A 23,334-nucleotide genomic window follows, 5' to 3' on the forward strand; every position below is an offset into this window, starting at 1 on the left:
ACAAGAAGATTTTTGTATTTAATGAAAGGAAGTTACAAATATACTTGGTTTATTAAAAACTATTCGCATTTAATCGTGAATTACTAACGTTTCTAGAGAATTCATGTGCTTCCAAAATGGCGGCATTCAAGCGCATTGCCGCCTTTTTCAACTATTCAACTGTTTGTTGCCAAGTTATTACAATATAAAAATACAAAATCAAAATGTACTTACAAAGATAAAACGCGGAGTTAATAATTAATTCTTATCGCGTAGGTACTATTTAGAATGCTTAATCCACATGAATTGATACGTTGATAAACACCGGATTATCGGTAAACATGAAAGCGTCTAAATGAATTTTTAATCCCGCTTTTCCTTCGCCATATCTTGATTACGTGACTCTGATAACCCGTGCTCATAAAAACTAACAATATTCTACGGTGTATAAAATTTGGGGTAGGTACTTGGTAAAACTACAGATAGAATTTCCGTCAGTTATTAATGAATAAAAAGCGGTGTATAGAAGTTATAATATATAGGGGAAGGTGGGGACCCTTCGTACGGTTTTCACATTTTATTTTTTAAATTTTTTCTTTTTCCATGAATCTATCACCTGATAGCTTAAATTTATAGTCTAACTATCTGAGATTCAAATAAAAAAATGACAAATGATTTCATCCGATGTTTCAACCACAATTATGATTTAAACTAAATCTGGAATACGTACGAATCTGCCCCATCAACGGGGCACCTTCGTACAGTGTTGGGGGTACCTTCTTACGCTGTGGTGTAGTTCAAAATTCATTTATTAGCAATGAAATTAAACACAAAAATAAAGATTTAACTTCTATTAAACAAAAATAAAATACTTTTCTTATGTAAAACAAAATTTAATTAGTTAGGTATCTTAAATTTAGAATTATACATATTTTTTACTCTTTGGTGTGGATTAGAACTTCTTATTTTCGGGTGTGGCAGTATAAATTCGTAGTTTTCCTGGCCGTCATCGTCATTTTGTTTGTTTTATTACTTCTTACAGAATGCGAATAGGGTCGAAATGCCTCTGGTGTCAAAACTGACTTCGACGGAACTACTATTTGATGGATTGGTAAATTATTCACAGCATCTGGTTCACAAGCATCAAAATCAACCTTAGTCAAGATGCCTTAACAGTAGTGTAATATGTAGAAAGTCGAAAACTTAATTTGTATGAAAAAGACAGTTCGCGTCGACAAATTTTTATACAAATTTAGTTGTACAATTCGTTCAAATGTGCCCCATCTAGTGCTGTCCGAATGTACCCCGCTAACTGAATAACAACAAAATATAACTTATTTAATATTAATAGGAAAACGTCATAAATTAAGTATTGGAGACGTATCTTAAGTATATTTTGCTAGTTACTGATAGAATACTCTACACGAAAACTTATTTTATCTACGGTAACAAGAGATAAAAACATAGATCAAAAAATTACTTACCGAGCGCGAAAACACGTCCATGCCTGTAACTTCACTCTCATCGGTGCGAATTTCACGAAACTTCGTTGATGTATAGTTGGTACCTCGACTCATGCACACATACAAAAGCAAGACTGTACTTTATTTCGTTCAAGTTTTATTTTGACTGTATGAATGTGCCCCGCGTACGAAGGGTAACGATCTTCCCCTATATAATAATATATGCATTAGCAGGAAGCGAATGGGGAAAGAAAGTAATGGGAAGCTGGAAGGAGCCCATACCGGCTAGGTTCTGATCAATGGTTGACGACTCATTGGTATAGTGGTTAGTACCCCTGACTGCGAATCCATGGGTCCCGGGTTCGATCCCCGGCTGAGACGAACATCGATGTGATGAGCATTTGGTGTTGTGCTTAGGTCTTGGGTGTTTAAATATGTATTTATATCTATCTATCTATAATATGTATGTATATCCGTTGCCTAGTACCCATAACACAAGCTTTACCAGCATGCTCAGCTTTAGCATGGGACTCGGTCAATTGGTGTGAATTGTCTTTAAAAAAAAAAATGGTATTGAAACAAAAAGCATTCTTTGCACTTTGCACTTCTTGCACCTTATCGATTTTTTTTTCATAGTGGTTGCCTGGAAGACATCTTTCGGAAGCGATAAGGCCGCCAGTTGCCCTCCTTTTCATTCAATTATGTCAATTTTATTATGTGTTAGTAAATAAATAAATAAAGGTTTATAATAATGTAAGCTATAGTCTGCTAAGTATATTCCTTTTAATTACTTTTGTAATTATTGAAAATTAAACGGGTTTTTATTATTATTATCTATGATTAAGATATACACAAGTTTGTGTTTTTCTTATGTCATTACGAAATTCCACCCGTATCACCTCGACGTCCGTCGTTCCACAACTTCGTATTCAACACAGCCGTGCACCACCACTATATGGAACCATCTACCCACCAGCATTTCCAATACGAGTAAGGGTCTTTTATGAAAAGAGCGTACCATTATAAAGACCAGCAACGCACTTGCGAGCCTACTGGCAATATAAGTGTTTATGGGCGGCGGTATAACTTAACATCAGATGAGCCTCCTAAGTAAAAAATAAAGTATTTCCGATCCAAGTCGACCTAGGGTCCAAGAAAAAATCGTACCAATTCTTAAAAGGCCGGCAACGCACTTGCGAGCCTACTGGCAATGTAGGTGTCCACGGACATACCTAATATCAGGTGAGCCTCCTGCCCGGTTGCCTTCTATTATTACCTAAAAAAATAAGAAATATTCATAAATCACTCTTCTTCAGGAGTTCATCCAAATGCCAAAACAAACTCTGATCACTCTTACCAATTCTTGCGACTCTCAGTTGCGGCTGAAGCAGGAGCCATTAACGTAAGAAAAAGCACGAAGAACTTCTGCCTCACCAAGGGGACGTCTTATGAGCCGATAGTTGCCTTTGACTCACAGCACCAATGGGTTTTCTATATCCACACGGTTTCGATATTTGTAAATATGTGAGGAACATGTATACTAACTTTTTTAGTATAGTAGTTTATTCTAAGAGTACATTGTCTTCACATATAATTATTTAACAAATGTAACAAAATATTGTAAACCTATTTTAAAAGAGTAAGTGTGGAGTTTCTTGCCCATTCTGCTCCACACGAAACTACCTTTTGGAAGGGGCAACTAGAATCTTCTTTATATGTTTTTTTTTGACGTTCAAAAGTGCCATTTTAGATGGTCTAATTTAAATAAATGATTTGACTTTGACCACATAGTACTTGCTCGTGAATAAAAGCGCGAGAAAGCCGGCATAGACCTATAACTGTATTTCTAATTAATAAACTACAAGCTCTCTTATCAGAATGCCAAATGACTGCTTCACGACTGATTTGCGCGCGACCGCCGCTGCGAAAACCGCTGAGCGAGTTCGAAAAGTGAGTTACAGAATCGCAAGGCAGGTCCCAGAGTTTTTGTGTTTCTTTTTCTAAAAAAAATGACACTGGCCTTGTACTTATCACCTTAGTTATGAAAGACGTAGGTAAGCACGTAACCAATGAGAGTTATCTTTACTGATGTTTGTTAGGAACGTTTTTAAATTCATATCAATAGATAAGTTTATTTGCGGAGTGTTACGTTTCTCTTATTGAGGTAAATGTCTTAATTTTGTGATGGAAATAACAGCAATTACGCACGTAACATCACGAACACTGCTTTAAACCATTGGTTAGATATTTGGCTCTGAATATATGAATCGATTGTGCACTGAAAGAAATCTGATCAGAGACAAAAGACGGATGATGACCCAAAGCCAACATTCGTATTATCAATATTATTAGAATAACTGGTATAAAATATGGATTCGCGATGAGAAGGAAGCTGTAAATAGATAAATAACCATTTTGCAGACAGTATAGATTGGGCCTAGGTATATAGTTCTTTAGGCACATTAACTTTATATTTAGCATGTAAGCATAAAAGGTATTAAAAGGCGGTAAAAGTGCAGTGTTGGCCTCGTGGCTTCAGCGTGCGACTCTCATCCCTGAGGTCGTAGGTTCGATCCCCGACTGTGCACCAATGGACTTTCTTTCTATGTGCGCATTTAACAGTCGCTCGAAAGGTGAAGGAAAACATCGTGAGGTAACCAGCTTGTCTTAGACCCAAAAAGTCGATGGCGTGCGTCAGGCACAGGAGGCTCACGAAACAGATACATAGATCTGACCTTGATGTCGACAAGCTAGGACATCACGGACTGTCATGCCAAAAAAGTTCAGGCCTCTTCTCGAAACAAGCTGCACTTAACGATAACATACGCCGGTCCCTTGCTACCAACGTGCCAAGTCTACTTGAGCCGACTGGTATTACAAGAGACGATGGCAAGAGACCGGACGGTATGAGTTTTATTCCGTGGAAGATGGGCCAGGTGCTGGTATGGGATGCAACCTGTTCAGATACGCTGGCCCCTTCCCATCTACATGTAACCAACAACAGAGCTGATGCGGCTTGTGAAGCGGCTGAAAAAGCTAAAGCATGGGGGCAATAAGCATAAAATATAGGCTCCGAATATGATTTTCCATTCGGTGTCGAGACCCTTGGTCCGTGCGGTCCTAGCGCTATAAGGGTTTTTAAGGAAATAGAAAAAAGGTTAGTCGACATCACAGGAGACCGAAGATCTGGCAGCTACCGCGGACAAAGAATTAGTCTAATCAACGGGAAAACGCTGCCAGTATCTTCGGAATCTTACCTTACCTAAAGGGACTCCTTTTAATAATATATTTTGGTTATTAATTATAATTTAAGATTAGTTATAGTGTTTATTTTTTTGACGTGATAACGTCTTTAAAATCGTTTTAGTCGGGTGACATGTTCAGAAACTTGTGTCACACCAAAACCTCACGAGCGCGATCGCAGGTATAACGAGAGAGAGACGGACCGATCTCCCGTCTCATCTCGAGCGCTGCCAGTCATTCCGTGAATGTATGAAGAAAAATGTATATCATAGTCGAATAAGTAAACTTGTCATTTTACACCCGAAATTTATCACCAAAAGTGTGAATAAAACGATAGATGTAATTTAAAATTTGAAAAAATTGTTATCTTCATTAATTCCTTACTTCCCAAAAACTTATATCACCAATAAGACGTTATCACGTAAACATCTCGATCGTAAACCTACTTTACAAACAACCAATATTTTTTTATTTCAATCTATGAAATGTCAAACTTCTAAAGTATATAATATTATTTACGTAAAGTCTTCCGCAGGTTGATTTTAAATTTCGAATGCGATTTGACGTGATTCGAATTTATGACTATACCCCTTCTAATTTATGATGTGCTATAAAATACATCGAAAACGTCCATGTACGGGCTACGTATGTTTTTTTGTAATTAGCGACAATTTTTGAGGGTTGAGACATCTTATCAACGTCAAGTCAAAATATATTCATTCATTAATCATTTATCTTTTGTTCATTTATGAACGTCAAAGTTTATTAAATGATAGTACTCTCCGCTGCTCTTTTTAATCCCAATTATTTACAAGATATTTGTTACATCTAGCTCCATTTGATAGCGAAATATTATTTTTAAATATTAAAACATTCTTAAACTTTAAAGCTTATTATTAATTGGACTTAAACCTATTTAATATTGTCTTCGTATTACGCGTCTTTTTATCTATACTAATATTATAAAGAGGAAAGGTTTGATTTTTTGTTAGTTTGAAATGAATAGGCTCCGAAACTACTGGACCGATTTCAAAAATTCTTTCATCGTTGGCAAGCTACACTATTCCCGAGTGACAAAAGCTATGTTTCATTTTCAATAAAATTAGGCATGCTTACTAAAACTTGAATAATCTAACCCAAGGTGTAAAAAAATAAACAAAAAACTTCCTTCAATCATGTGCGCTGCGAAAACTATTAATGATAGAACAAAATGATGTACATATTACAATTTTTTAGGACACATCACTATCTATAAAAAATCTTTTATAGTTACGTCACAAGAACGACGTCCACGACAAGACGTCCTTTTATAAATTTTTTTTTATTAAAATACCACCGCTAGAAAAGGCTCTTTATTCGTACCTAGGTATTGATCCTTATCAAAATAATTACCAACGTTTCACATAAGATACAATTTAATGGCATAACCACCAAAAAAGCATGGTGGATTGGTGTTCTCCTGCCTTTTCTCTTGAATAGTTTACTACTATGTAATATAACAAAAATCTTAGCCACAGTAACGCTTGGCCGAGTCTACTAGTATATTATAAAGCGTAAAGATTTGTATTTTTCTACGTTAACGGATAAACTCAAAAACTTTTGGGCCGATTTAATAAAATCTTTTACCTACTATATCCATGAGCAGGCTATATTATTTTCCAAAAATATATATATTCCTATATATCTTTTCTTTAACGATAACAGCGAGACTCGCTGATCGCTGGAGAACACTCGAAGCGTGGAGTTATGTAAATAATATAATAAATTTGAGTTTACGGTTAAAGAAGTTTTATAATATTTTTGTTTTACGGCCTTATTTCGGGACTTTTGATAGGATTAATTTTTTGCTTTATATAATTAGGCGTTAATCTGGTTTAGTACAATGAGTATAGAAACATCAAATTTTTTATACAACAACAAGTGGCTTACCTAATGTTAAGTGATACCGCCGTTCGTGGACAACCTCAATGCCTGAGGGCGAGTGCGTTGCCGGCCTTTTAAGAATTACTACGCCCTTTTCTTGAATGTGTCTTTTCAATAAATAAATACTATGTATTGCGAGAAAATGGAAAACAAAACCAGAACCTACTAACTGTCTTGCCATAATTACTGAAACAAAGAAAAAAAAGGAGCCAATATGAGAAAACTCAATGAATAATCATATAAAAATGACAGATTCCAAATTCAAAAGTTATATTTTGTTTATTTTTTATTGTAACAGTATTTACGGCCAGACTAAGTATATAAGACACATTCTTTTATTTTTACACCTAATACTAGTAGACTCGGCCAAGCGTTACCAAAATGTATTCCCCCAGCCGTCACTATGAACACATTTTACACCACCACACACTATGTGAAACCAGCTACCTCAGTATTATTACCGAACCAATTCTACATAGGGTCCTTAAAAAGGCCGCACTTGCATGTGAGTGTCCATGGGCGGTATCACTTAACATCAGATGAGCCTCCTGCCCATGCCCTATGTTTTAAATAAAAAAACACTAAAGCTACCGATTTTTTTACGGTTTTCAACCGCAGAGTAAATCTAAATTCATTATGTAATTTGGCGGAAATATAAAATTATTATTAAAGAAAAGCTGTGGATGAAAACTAGTTTAACGTTATGTGAAATTAAGTAATCAAATAAATAAAAAATACATCAATGGCGCTACAACCTATTTAGGTCTGGGCCTCAGATTTCTGTATACTATTCATGATCATTTGGCAAGGTGATCAGCCTTCTGTGCCTGACACACGCCGTCGACTTTTTGGGTCAAAGTCATGGCGGTTTCCTCACGATGTTTTCCTTCACCGTTCGAGCGAATGGTAAATGCGCACATAGAAAGAAGAATATTGTTCCGCCGGCGGTATCGAACCTACGACCTTTGGGATGAGAGTTGCACGCTGAAGCCACTAGCCACTGAAAATTAACTAATACTAGACAAATTTAGAAAAATTAAGAGATCTAAAGGTTTCGCACGTGATGATTTTGAATGAAAAAATGTCGGCGTATCTCAAAGCAACAGTTCTGAAAAGGCAAGTCAAAATATGTACAAACGAATGTCTTAATGGGCGAAACAATAAAAAATGGATATCTTATTTAAGTCCGAACAATAAGTGCGGTGCATTTGGATCTGCTCGTTTCAATAGGTTTATGGCATCATAAAGGCAACCTCTTTGTCCACGACTTGGTCAATAAACGTACCAAAAACTTGGGTTTTCAATAATGAATAATTGAGGAAATAGTTAACCTCATAGGTGAAATTCTCAACTATTACAAGCGCGTACTCTTCTTCCTTAATCCTTTTTACTAAATTAGGTCAGACTTAAATTACTTATTAGTCTTAAGTTAGACTAAATCGTAATGTTCCATGAGGTCTTAGTGAAGACACATGTATAAAAAAAAATACACTTCTTCCATACGTGAGCGTTTTTTACGACAGTTTTAAGCGCACCATCACTATGTGGAACCAGTTGCCCACTGAAGTATTACCGAACCAATTCGTTTTAGGATAGGAAAAGAGCGAGCCAATTCTTAAAAGGCCGGGAACGAGTCCTCTGCCATTGAAATTGTCCATGGGCATCACTAATAGCAGATGAGCCCATTGCCCCTGTTCTATAAAACAAAAAAAGTGCGTACGTACAAAGTATATATATTTATATATACGTATATAAAGAAGTTTCACTTTAATAAGGATTGCTAGAATTCAAACTCGAGACTGAGGTCTGTCGAAAAGATATTGATTGACATACGGGAATAATGAAGAGCAGAGTCAGCCTTGTACAACGGGCTTGTGAAGAATGTATCCAGAAGATAAAACACCTTATATGGAAATTTTATTCGTTTTTACAACAAACACGCAAGCTAAATTAGAGAATTATCACTAAATAAATTCAAAGCTCTTGTTAAACGTAAATTAATCGATAAATCTTTATATAGTTTGGACGAATATATAAATGATCTTTGGGATTGAATTGCTTCAGTTCAAACAATTTGTATTACTCAAAATTGAGCGATTAAAAAGAGTGGCGGAGAGTTTCTTGCCAGTTCTCCGTGCCTGCCTTACGCCTTTGACTCGCGAACTGGTAATAAATGTTAATTTAGAATTAATTTAACTTCTTTTCTGACCTTCATAAGTGTACCTGTTTACCTATATGAATAAAGTTATTTTGAGTTTGAGTTTGTGCTAGTGGAACAATGTCTATCTTTGCTCGTAGGTACGCTAAAGGAGGAAACCGGCTTACCTTAGATCCAAAACTCTACGGCGTGTGTAAGAAGGCTGATTACCTACTTATCTATCTATATATTAAATTATTACTAGACTATCTAAAGTTAGTAATTCTTTTTTGGGAAAAGGGATACTCTTCTTTAATAAAATCCCAAGGCTCTTTTATCTCTGCCTTTTAATAAATTTAAGTAATGTATTAAAGAAAAGCTGTGTAAAAAGGCTTACTATAAAGTTAACGATTATATAGTTGATAAAAGGGCCTGGGACTTGTGCTAGACAGACTTCTAATTAATTTGCGATATTTGTTTTAAACTAAGTGTTGTTTGATGGTTCGCTATTTTAAAAGAGTACCGAGAGCTTTTTACGCCGGCTTTTTCTCTCGGCCTACACCCTCTGTCTTCTTTGCCGATGAGTAGGGATGTCTACCGATTCAAATTTAATGACGTGGAATAAGTGAAACCTGTATCTTATATTCCATAATAAACATATTTTTTTTATCTATTATTAAGAAACATATATAAAGCATGCTAAGCTGTATATATGTAATTTGAATTCGTAAAACGGAAAAGCCGTTTCCTTATTTGTTCGTCTTCAGGTTACGGTCACCTCTAGTTAGATACCTATAGTATTATCTACAACATGATAATGACATTTTGATTAAATACACAGGAAAGCAAATATCTATCATGTCTTTGACACGTATTTAATGAATGATTAAAGAAAATACACCGTATATTGACAATAACGAGAGAAATGACGGAGCAGTTTTATGTTTAGGGTATGTTTCACAATGTACGGATAAGTTCTACATAAGTTCCAAATTAGCTATTTATTACTTATTGGTAGGATAAACACTATTGTTGCGTGTCACGACTGTCAGATAGCGCTATTCGTCACATAAAGTCCATCATAAGTTATGAATCCGATGAATGTCAAATAGCACAATTTATCTTCCAAATAATTTATGTGTTGCATAGCTATTTGGTACTTTATCCATAAATTGTAAAACAGACCCTTAGTCTATTACCTTTATTTATTACTTATTACAACTATTCGAAAAATCTATTACTAATTTGTCATACCTACTTAAAGAAGTTGACATCATACAGTTTTGACAAGTGTATATATGTAATCTACTATATAAAAATAAGTCGGGTTTTCCTTCCTGACGCTATAACTCCAGAACGCACCAACCGATTTCTACGGTTTTGCATTCGTTGGAAAGGTCTCGGACTCCGTGAGGTTTATAGCAAAGAAAATTCAGGAAAATTTCAACAGAAAAGCGGGATCACCAAACGAAATGTTACATAAAACGAAGCCATCTGGTGGCGAAACGGAGTTCGCCGAGTTTGCTACTTATGTACATATATATATAAGTGTAATAATAATGTTAATAAATTTATTTGCAGGAATATATGTAGTACAATGTGGTATGTAGTACAATATAGGTGGTAGAATGTTAACTTCGCAAATTTTGCCAAACATAATGGCGTACTAATTTGTCTTACATAATTAAAAGGTAAAATTTTATATGGTGGTAACATATTACATAACATTATCAATACCATCATAGTGAATGCTTAAATTATTTTATCACTATATTAAAATATATTTACATTATCAAATTAATATAAATTATAAGGGATATAAAAAGTTGTAGAAAATAGTCCAGCAACTTATTTACGTAATATATTACGTAGTAGAAAAAACTTCACATTTAAGTCGATATGCCCTAAAAACAACTGAAAATGTAACATTCAGAGACGAGATTGTAACATACATGAAACATTTCGCGGTATTCTTAATTCTAATTACCAGTATGACAATTGCCAACTTTTGGCGGGAAAATTGTGCTAAACTCTTGCACAGACACAAAAAATTAAATTAGTTTAAAATACATGCACTTCTATCCATAGTTTTTACCTGTATCCACAGATAATTGAAACAAAAGACTGTAGTCAAAGCATACCGCCACGGTAATCCCCAGGCTGTACCTAATTGTAAGTCAATTGTTTTGAAAACAATGGTTAAATGATTTGTTACTTAACTGGATTTAACAGATGCTCTTCCAAAATTAAGCCCACGCCATAAAGTATTCACAGAAGTTATTGTTTACTTGATTTTCGACAGGAAATTTCGGAATCAAAATATTGCATATTTCAAGTGGTAAATATCTTAAAGTTTTGAAAACTAGTACGGTGAGAATCCTAATAGATATTAACGCATATAACAGGTCTAAAGCATAGCTTGATAAGAGCTTTCGAGTTTGATTACATTGTTTTTAATACCTAACTTATTATTAAAAGTATTAACAATACTTTACCTACATGTAATGACATCATATTCACTCATACATTAATATTGTACTTGTGTGTAGTAGTCATAACCGTTTACTTTGTTTGTAATATTTTTATGTTCGCTAGTCTAGATCCCCTACTTAGCGCTCGTAATAATTAGATATATTTATTTACTGAATTTTTATTAAAGTAAGACAAAGGTAGGACATCACTAAGATTGACTTCATCCGTCCTACAGTTCTTACATACATATTAATAATAGTAATTAAAAATTAAAAACAAAAATATTTTAATTATGTCCCTGCCGCCGTTTACCTTCATTGCTGGCAGCATTTCTTCGCTGTATTACGATTCATTGAGCGAGGAATCCACCAGCCCTGTGGTCACTGGTACTATATTCTACGTGCCTACTTAAATCTTTAATAAGGACCTATGCACTTGAACTACACGGTCCATAAATCTTCTCCAAAGAGAAGCTAGAGCTACAGTAGATTTAACAATTAAGCAGCGCAAATTATACCGAAAAGCTTAAGTGTTTCTGTAAACACCAGTCAAGGGACTTTAAATAAATAATTATTTTATATTAAACTATTACTAGTAACTTAAATAGGCTAGATTACAATAGAATTAAATTAGTGTAAGTATGTTTTGTGGTACAGGTCGTCAATGATTTTTAGCGTATTGAAATCCGTTATTTTTATTAATAGAAGAAACCGCGCTTTAGATATTCGTGTTCATAGTAGGCACTTTAGTAATAGACAAACAAAACAGTACATACATATTACGTTTGTTGTATTTTGAACAAAGCTAGTAGAGCAAAAAATAAAATAATTATATAACATTAAGTAAGTCTGAAATCCAAAATCGGTGAAAGGTTAATGCTGAATGAATTAAACTCAAAAAACTTCTTACAAAGATTTTGGCGTAAAATATTAATGACACATGCACTTCTATTTGTCTATAGTATTTACCTGTATATTTCTACAGATTGTTGCAGACTTTGAAACAAAAGACAGCTGTCAAAGCATGCCGCCACTATAATCCCCAGGTTGAGGATTGTATTGTAATTAGAATTGTTCTGAATTTCTAGTTTTAACACAAAATGTTTTTGTTTATCTTCGTCTAGTGACTTTAATGCTTAGAGGGCTATTGAAAATTAATGGCTCAACCATAGACATATGACATTTGACACAGCAAATTCTTTCTTGTACCCCGATTTAATTGTCACTTTCTTTGTAAAGTAATTATTCGAAGTTCGAACACAAGAAAGGTTCACTGCCACATGAAGCAAAGTTTAATTTTCTTTTTATTCATTTTTAATTATTATGGGACATGTAATTTTTATTATTTCATTTGTTAAATAATAATAAAATGTGTAAAATGATTTGACAGCCGAAATTTTAATACTTTCTTAAGTTGTTATCTTATACCTATAGATAGTTAATTTGCAAAAAATAATTTTGTTTGTTTTTTTTAATGTAATATTAGGCAAATGGGCGGGAGGCTCATCTGATGTTTAGTGATACCGCCGCCCCTATAGTCGGACTCATTGCTCACATTGCCAGAAGGCTCGCAAGTGCGTTGCTGGCCTTTAAAGAATTGGTACGCTCTTTTCTTGTTTTTTGGTTTCCTTCAAAAGAGCATACCAATTCCTAAAAGGCAACGCTCTTGCATCTGACAGCAGGTGAGCCTCCTGGGCATTTGTCCAATATAATAAAAAATATCCAACTTTCCGAAATTGTTCGGCCATTTTTATAATACATTTTAAATGTAGTTCATATCTCTTATTACTCGATGCACAGTAGATATTATTTTTATTGCAATAATTAAATTTTACGGCCTTAGATTGCATGTTCATATTATATGTCAGTATAACCATACGATGATAATATAAATATATAATGATAGAAGCGCCATCGTGTTTTAATAAGAAAAGTGACAGATTTGTTTGTAAATATTTTTTATTTTTCGAAAAATGTATGTTTAGCATAGTATTTTAGAAAATATAGCTTGTAACCTATACTGTAGATATATTATTGTGGTGAATAAATAAATGGGATAACATAAAACATGAGCGCGATTATGAATGTTACAAAACGACATATACATTATATGAGAGATTTATAATAATACATCCATTCCGACCGATTAGTTATTGGGAATAAAAAAAATATTCTCATACTTTGGTAGAAAAAAATCATAAGCAAAATGAATCTACCACTAGCAAACAATATAACGTACAAGAACTTTGGAGGGACAGCATTAATTTTTTATTTATTTGTTTACAAAAATACATATACATACAGCCATTACTATAATGTCGAAAAAAATTAAGTATATAATTTAAAATACATTTATAAAATACAAGTACTGTTACTACTGTGAAGTCGCTCTGCAAACAAACATAATATAAAAACGTCGATAGTGTCGAAGATATAAACAGTTATTTTTCTTATTCATTCAGTTGATTAAATTCATTTAATTAATATAAACTTTTTAGTGCATTTGTTAGTTAGATGGGGCGGAAAGATACATCAAACCCAAAAACAAGATGGCGGACATACTTGGCTAAAATCGCAATTGCACATTATCGCAGAAAATTTATAATACCAAACTTTTCTGTCTATTTCAGTCAAATCAAATCAAATTTTAATTTATTCATAACCCTACTAAATTTACATTTATCTGTATTGCAAGTATCACTATAATTAACTGTGTAAGACTTTTTAAAGTACCCCAATAGGTTCATCATAGTCCAAAGTGTATTTGGATATAATCCGGAATTAATTTCGTACGTACACTTAATTAAATGCCAATAAGGAAAAGCTGCAAGGAAAGGCAGTACTTAAATTTTAATAAGAACGATTATGGGCTATAAAACGTTGTAAAACCCTTAAGTTAATTCGCAGGACGCAAGATGCAAGAGACGCCATTAGACCCAACACTTAAAATCGAAACAGCTCTCAGCCAGTTTTTTGACTTAAAAATCTGTAGGAGGAGGTTATCAAATCGTGATGATGAAAAGTTCCAAAAATTTATAAAATTTTGCAGCGATTAGGTCTTGTAATCTAAAGTTTGATTCCACAGACCTGCAGACATAGTCTAACTCATCATACATACAATGTTGTTTTGGTAAAAAAAAGGGCGCGCGTAAGAAGTTATACTTCTTTGGCATTATTAAAAATAGTTTTTGATTGCATGCAAATAATTAATTACAATTAAATAATCAAAGACTGGAAAAGGAGTCATTATAGTCAGTAAAGTTCAGTTTACATTTGAAAAATTAAATAAATATTTATTATTATTCTCTTAAATTAAGTGTAACATAAATTCTATTATTATTGGAATTTTGTTTTTAAATTATGTCCAATGCCGTAGCATCTTCCGTGGTCAACTTCATTCTGTTAATTTTGTGTCACGGTGCGCGCGCATCGTAAAATTTCACTCTCATCAATTTTTCATAACGCGCCTAAAGAAGTATAACTTCAAAAACTAAATAAGCGCTACGTATTATAGAATTGATTTCGTGTACATTTTGCCAAGTAATAGTTTGGTGGTCAATCATTCAGTGTTCAGGTCAACATAAATTTCAAAAATAAAAACTTGAAAACCAAAACGTCAACTTTTACCTACTTTACAGTACTATTATCTGTCAAAAACTGACATTTGATGTCTCAAATACGAATTCGTTTACGTTAGATTGTCTATGTCATGAAAAAACCATCGTTTGTGTACTGTACTGATAGTATATTTTAACAAAATAGTTCAGAGATTTATTAACATGAACTAGAAGATATCATCCAAGCTATAAAAAACTGTATTACACTCATGCATTCTTCTTGTAGTGATTATCTCACACTGAAAAGATCCCGGTGATTTTCTTCGAAACGGCAACAGTTTTTCGACGTGCGCATAGGGACTGGTTAAAGAGAAAGCTACGAAATTACAGGGATATAGTATTGTACATAAAATTTATTTATTTCCTTATTGTTACAATAAATTTATACTAATATAATATAAAGAAGTGCATATACAGAACAAGAAACCTAACCCAAGTAAATTCAGTCAGTGTGTAATTAAATAATTCAGTATCAGATACAATAATATTGCGAATGAACATCATTAATGATAAAGCGCGCGCTCGCAGCACTGCTAGAAATTGCGACCGCTATCCAAGCCTAGTGTTTATTAGGCACTTGCATTCCTAGTCTCACCCACATTTCCGCATTATGTTATACGTACTAAACCCCTTAACTAAAATAAACTAAACTTAAAATATAACTAAAAATAAAAATATTGATCTATTGCAATTTACCAATGTAAATACAATTTAACAATATTTTTATTATTTAATGGATTACCGTCCAAAAGAAATTATTTTAGACGTATTTTTAGAGGATTTAGAGGTCTGGAGGTCTCCAAACCACGTATAGATTTTAAATATGTATTTATATGTCTATCTATCTATAATATGTATGTATATCCGTTGCCTAGTACCCATAGCACAAGCTTCACCAGCTTAACATGGGACTCGGTGAATTGGTGTGAATTGTCATTAAAAAAAAAAAAAACCTATTTTGGTTTACGAGAATAAAATTCTATGAGCAATAAAAGTGTGGCTATGTACCTGCCCCCCGCCCTGACTTCAGGCAGATGTCTCACTTTATAATTTCGTGAACAAATTCAATTAAATGTACCTTTGTATATACAAGATAACATGCCCACGTGAGATATATAGCGGGTATTATTCAAGCGTTTGATAAGATTCGTCGGCGTTTTTCATGTTCGCCTTTGTCCATTTATAATCCGCCGCCCATACGTTTCAATATACGACGTATTCGACCCTAGAGATCGCTTAGGTTTTCTAAGTTATATTGACCCCTAGGGGCTCACAGAAGTGCTAAGTTAGACTCAATTATGTCAAATATGTATTGTATTTTGACATACAAGAGTTTGCGTTAAGTTTCGTTTCTAAATTTCACCCAAGGACTCAGCCACGACGGCGATTTCTATTGAAGCCGCCTCTCGATAACTTAAAAGTTGGGACGGATGTCACGACTGAAGAGAAGTACCCAGAGCTGATTGAGCTGATGTGCTCATCCGAGAACGGGAAAAATCTTACGGAATAATCAAGGTTTTGGAGCCACACCGGGCAGTTTCAAGATAGCAAACTCCCATCACATTCTCGTTCTAACCGGACCTCAGCGGAGTAGTTATCAGGATTCAACAGTGTGGACTACACTGTCAAATTCGTATCAAACTTTTATTAACTACTAGCGGACCCGACAGACGTTGCCCTGTCTTAACTATGAATATTGATTTCAAATTGGTATAATGAATTAAAAAATATTTCAGAAACAAAGTGTTTATTATTCTAATGCTTCATGTTATACAACATTCTTTGTTTGTTTTTCTGGCTCGCATATTATTATATTATCAATATAATAACTCCGATCGAAGCATTTATTTTGAACGATATTCATTTTTCTTACATCCTCTGACGATATTTGCAGCACGTAATCGGTCGAGCCGTTTTCATGTGATGTCGTGACAACGGAAAACGGGTTTCATTTTTATATATATAGATAAATAAAGGGGCCTCATAGCCTAGCGGTCTTATTAAGTGGCAGCTAGGTGAGGGGTACCGGGTTCGATTCCCGATTCGAGGGCAAGTTTTAATTTAATTTAAAAATTTGTTCTCGGCCTTTGGGAGGGTTGTGCGCGGTACCGGGCGAGTGCTTAAACCGTACATGGAGGGCACGGTCGAATTTCTAAGGCAAACAGTGAGTGTGCTTCCTAAGAAAGGAGACTGTGAAGGTTTAGGACGTAGCAATACGTTCTAGGCCGAGGATGGTAATTACAAGTGCAGATTACAAAAATCTTATACTTGACGCTGGCTAATGCACCGTGCCAGAGCCATAAAGGAAAAACAAAAGAAAACTATAAATAAAAAACAACGGTCTATTATGATAATTTACAAAGAAGGCTATAGTGTGTTCCCACTGCCCACTAGGAGTATAATCTGAATATGTAAATAAACAGTGACCTCTCACCTTAGAAATCGTAGGTGTTGACATGTCATATGTTAATTCCACTCTAAATTTTAACACACTACGAAACTAGCTGTTCAAATGTTTTTTTAATATAGATACTAATTACTAATCCTGCTCGAAGATATTTCGTCTCTTTGTGTCAAGTTATGTAAACGCTGTGATGGAAAGAGACGCTACACTTCTTATAGTTAAGTAATTTACTTTTTAAGTGAAATAAAAAAGATAATTAATATACTTGTATGTTTCTTTATTATGAACTAGATGGCGCTATCAGCCATCGTGGTTGGAAAAAGCAGAGCAACATAATTGTTTATTTGAATTTCATCAATTCCATATAAAATAAGATATATAATAATCTTATATACTTAATAATTATTCTAATTCTGAGTTACTTTGTAGAGTTACAGGCGCTGCTTATCCGACCTGAAGCGTTCTCCTCAACCAGGCTAACCTCTGACTGAACCGAAGGCCTGGACTGGTTCAGCTAGTGGTATTGGATCCGGATCCATTAGAATGTGTCGGGGCCTCCTACGGGCCTTTTTGTCGGGAAGGAGTTTTAGTTGACGTTTTTACTCACCAACGGATTGGATTGTTTGAGGAAGTGGCGTGTGGACGCCGACTTCATCCATTGGGCTATGGTAGCTCCAGGTAGTGGAGGTCTAATGAATAGCGACTGGAACTCGCTCATTGATGTGGGAGGGGCACAACGCGCGAAGACTATACTAGCGTAGGTCATGCATGGTCGGATACAGGTCTTGTCAGTATCACCTTGTATCTATGGGACATCTGACTCCTTTTATTCAGGAGAAAGTAGAGGCGAGAGAGGCCAAACGAGAGCTTGCAAATGGCCGCTGTGTTTGCGGAAGCACACAGGGTTAATTTAAAGGAATTTTTCTTGAGCGAAAGCACCTGAGTTGCTCCTGGCAAAGGGAATTGAGAGTTGTACATATACAGTCAAAACCGGTTATAACGACATTGAAGGGACCGATAGTTGCCGACGTTATATCCGATAGTCGTTATAAGCAATGTCATATACACAAGTACAGTACATATGTATGTATATAGTTATCGATCTAGAATAGGTAGGTATGGGTTATAATATGGTATGTTAATATTATAATATGTAAACGAGTCAAAAAAGAAACAAAAATATTTATTACGAAATAATTAGGTACAAAAGTAATCAGTCATTTTGGTCTGTTTTTTTAGCCCAGTCTCAAATATTTTTTGCATTTAACGTTTCATACTCCTCAAAGTATGAGTATCACCAGTATCAAACTGTTCGTTAAAGGTAACAAATTTTTGCAAAATCGTTACAGCGTTAAGAGCCTCGGAAATTGTTGGTTGAAACTGTTCGTTGGGAGAAATTGCGTAGGTAATAATATGCCTAAATATTCATTCAATGCTTATAAGTAAGATTTAAAATCGTTTGTATTGTTTTGTTTTGACAAGAAGCGGTTGGTTGTTATAGCCGATGAATATCGATAAACTTTCGTCGTTGTAAGCGATATGTCGCTGTATCCGATGTTGTTATAAGCGGTTTCTTTACTGAATAGTTAACTAGGGATTCGGACGGGACCATACAATCTGGTTGTAATAACCGATAGGTCGTTGTAAACGATGTCGTTATAAACGGTTTTGACTGTATATCCTTCGGAATAATTTCGCTAGCGCATTTCAGAGTATGACGTCACCGTATTTTTTAGGTGTCGGCAGACTTTATTAAAGTTAGTTTTGCATAGAGTAGATATTACGCGAAATCCCTGAGTCGCTTCGAATCTAGGTACTATTGTTCTTTCTATATGGGCAATCAATACTTGAGAAAAACATTGTAAGAAAAACAGCACATAAGGCAAACTTGACAATAAAAGACTAGCGCCACTGGAATATTATTTACATAAATTAATTGATGCTATCAATTAAAGTTATATAGATATTTAATTAGCATACATACGCTAAATATTAAAGAACACTCGACATAGAATTATAATATTGATGTCAAGGTATCAGATTAAATCAATTGCGTAAACAATGTGTTGTTAATGTTCTAATTTATTATTTTTTCTAAAGTTAAACAGTACAAGTACGCTAATAGCCACTAAATAATAATTTAAATACAAAAGGAAAGTAAGCAAAGACTAATCAAAAGATATAGGTACTATTGGCCAATTAACGCCTAGCCACTGACAAGCGTTGTCAAAGATTGTTAAATAATCAATATTCATTGATACAATATTTAAGAAATTTCATTCCGAAATCAAGAGCATAGAGCGGGCGAGAAGAACTAGCAAGAGACTTTCCGCCACTTAATCGCCAAGGTTTTGCAAGTACATGCAAATTGTAAATAATTATCGATGACCATGCGCCATTGAGCATGATATGGCAAGATTAAACAGGTTCTTGCAAGAATTTGAACTCATTTGACGTTAAAGATTTGATATGTTTTTTTTTAAGTCTATTCTCTCACAAAAGATGTATAAAGAAAAATTAAAATAAATCAGTGGCGCAACAACCTTTTTAGTTCTGGCCCACAGATTACTGTATATATTTCATAATTAATCAATCTAATAGGCAAGAAGATGAGCCTCCTGTGCCTGACACACGCCGTCGACTATTTGGGCGTAAGGCGAGCCGGTTTCGGCGAATGTTAAATGCGCACATAGAAAGAAATTCCATTGGTGCACAGCCGGGGATCGAACCTACGACCTCCGGGTTGAAAGTCGCACGCTGAAGCCACTAGCTCAACACAGCTCGTTACAAAAGATCTACACTTCGCACAAATCTAAAATGAAGCTAAAGACCAAATTTCACGGTAATTAAGCGACCATTGCCATAACCTATAGACAACAGAACAATGATTGGTTCATGGCGTTGATCACGTTTTGTTTTGAATTCCGAAGTGTTTTATTATGTACTATATAACTTTATGGAATCATCATCGTTGTATGGACTCTACTGTTCGCAGCGGGTCTATAACCATTCATATTTGTCTTCTAGTTTATTGAGTTGCGCGAACGAATTTAAAAGCTGGTGGCATTTTTAGATATTAGAAATAAAGCTTTATTTGTTCCAAATTAATTAAGTTTGCAAACGTTTTCAGTACTTTTGTTACCTTATTTTTATAGAACAGGGGGCAATAGGGCAGGAGGTTCACCTGACGTTAAGTGATACCGCCGCCCATGGACACTTTAAAAGCCAGAGGGTTTGCGAGTGCGTTGCCTTCCTTTTAAGAATTAGTACGCTCTTTTCTTGAAGGACCCTAAGTCGAATTGGTTCGGAAATACTTCAGTGGGCAGCTGGTTCCACATAGAGTGGGGCAAAACGGTCCTAAAAAGCACTCAGTTGGGGAACGACGGACGTCGTGGTGATTTTAAATAAGAATTATTGTTGGCTATAAATAGTAATTCTGGTAATTAAAGTAAGTTGGCGCCTTATAGACCGGTGACTCCATAGCTGGTGCTTTCCTTATCAACGATTAAGTATCGCAATACAGCGACGAAATGCTGCCAGCATTAAAGGCACACTACCAAAGAGACCACACTTTTTAAATTTGTTTTTATTTTATTTTTTTATTTCTATGTAGGTTCAGAAAATTATGATTACCTACTGTATATTTATTTGTTACTAGCTGGCCTGGCGAACATCGTGCCGCCAAACAGTCGATTCTTTATATGTTTAAAATACATATTCTGCTATTCGGGAAACCGGTCTAGCTAGTAAGATAAAAAAAAATTGATAAGACAACAAATACATTATGTCAAAAAATAAAAATTTACCTTCCCGGAACCACTAACACTTGAACTTTATGCTATTGTATTAAAGTTCAAATTGACTTTTAAGTATTATTACGAATATTTTGTATGGGAATATAGAAAAGTGTTGTGTTGTCCGTAAGAACCATCCTCGTACTTCAAGGTATATTATTAAAAAAAAATCAGACAAATCGGTCAAGCCATTTTCATGTTATGTCGTGACAACGGAAAACGGGTTTCATTTTTATATATATATATATAGATGATTAAACGTCATGCATGAAAATAATTATATTAACAGACATGTTAAATGTTGTGTTGTTTTTTTTCCTGTGTAATACACAGTGTGTATGTACGTGACCTGTGGTTGTTGTCTCGTATTTTTTAAAATCATTTTACACCTAGTATACTCCTTACAAAATAAAGTAGCCGTACATAACCCTACGTTCAAGGGTATATATTTACACATGGGAGCTCGTTATTTTCTGGTCAATTGCAGCTTTACTGCGCCAACGCATCCTTCCAATTACCGCCCAGCCGCCAACGCAATAAAACTTGCGCGAGTCAAAATAGCACACATACAATACTATGCACAGGATTTTCAACTTAAACAGTATGTAATAAGGGTAAATTTTGTGTGTATATAGAAAAGTTTATACGCCTTTTATTAGAATCAGATGCAAATTACGTATAACGTGTTTGTTGTCCAGTATTTTTTATAATTATATCGAATACTTGGAAATGCATTCAGAGGTCCGAGACGGTTTATTTAATAGGCTTAGATTAGATGTTAAAAGCAAGGGCTTTTAGGACCCTATTCTTAAATACTCAAATATTAAGTTCTAGTACGCTGTCGGCTGTAGAACACGTCTGCTCCACAACATAATGCTGGGCCAGTTACAGCCACAACGCACACACATTACACATTTAAAATGTATCTTATTTCTTTTTTTCTTTCCATAATTTTGTGTTATTTTTCTTTCTTAAATGTAAGTCTAGATTTTAGACGATGATTAATACCTGAAGCTGAAGTTTCATCATCGGAAGTCAATGCAGAATACGAAATACCATCCGTATCACATCGACGTCATTCGTTTCACAACTGAGCGTTTCTTACCGAAACCAGCTGCCCACTGAAGTATGTCCGAAATCATTCGACTTACTTCAAGAGAAGAGCGTACCAGTTCTTAAAAGGCCGCGCTATATTGATATACATATATTAATAATAAGAAAGCCTTGTTTTATTGCTATTACATTTCAAATATTGTTAGTAGTATTGTTAGTATTTCCTTTTAACTAAATGTTAGTAGTAAAATATTAGTACTCTGAATGGACACCTCTTGGGTACAGGCGCTTCTTCAACCTTAACGAGACGGCTATAAAGATATAGAACTTTTAGCTAAGAAGCTAAAAGTCTACCAGTCTTTCCTGCTATTTCTATTAATAAATATACATATATATATTTGGCCGTACTGGCCATTTAGACTGTGATAGGGCATTCGAAACCGCCTTCAAAGATGTTATTGATTCCCGTCCGAATAGATTGTTTAGTGAAGGGATCAATGAACTATAAGATGTCAAAAGTGCATATATATCAATGGTATTTTGATGATTTAAATAATATTAAAAAAATCTACTTTTTGTTCCTCCCATACAAAAAGTCAATTTCATATATGTAAGGATCTAATATAATACTATTTTTTAATACACCGACGTCGCCTGGTCGCCTGCTCTATACAAATCTGTTGTCTCTACTAACCAATGTGATCGCAATTAACGTACCTAACTGTTTTTGAAAGAATACTAAGTAATAAAACAATTTTGCAAGCGCAATTAAAACTAAGACCCGACAAAGGGCTGATGGCTTTTGAAGGCGCCGTCGGCATCCGCTTTCTCTTTACCGGATGTGACGTGGCCTTGCGAGAGAGCTTTTCACGAACACTTGATAAATTCCACGGGTTAGATAAAATACATGTATACACGAATAAAATATATATATAATAGAAGTTGACACCAAATATATGTTATTATGAATATATAGGTATACATAAAGGCTATTTTATTTGGGTTGAATATTACAATATCAAAAACTCGCGGCTATATGTAGCGTTATAATTTTTATAACACTACAAGACCTTTCTCATAAATTGATTTATCCTATGAAGTACTAGACTACTTAGTGTCTGTTTCACAATGTACGGATAAGTTCCAATTTAGCTATTTATTACTTATTGATAGGATAAACACAATTGTTGCGTTTCACGACTGTCAGATAGCGCTATTCGTCACATAAAGTCCATCATATAATAAGGTAT

This window comes from Pieris napi, chromosome 23 (genome assembly GCF_905475465.1).
Source record: "Pieris napi chromosome 23, ilPieNapi1.2, whole genome shotgun sequence".
In the NCBI taxonomy this organism is placed as follows: domain Eukaryota; kingdom Metazoa; phylum Arthropoda; class Insecta; order Lepidoptera; family Pieridae; genus Pieris; species Pieris napi.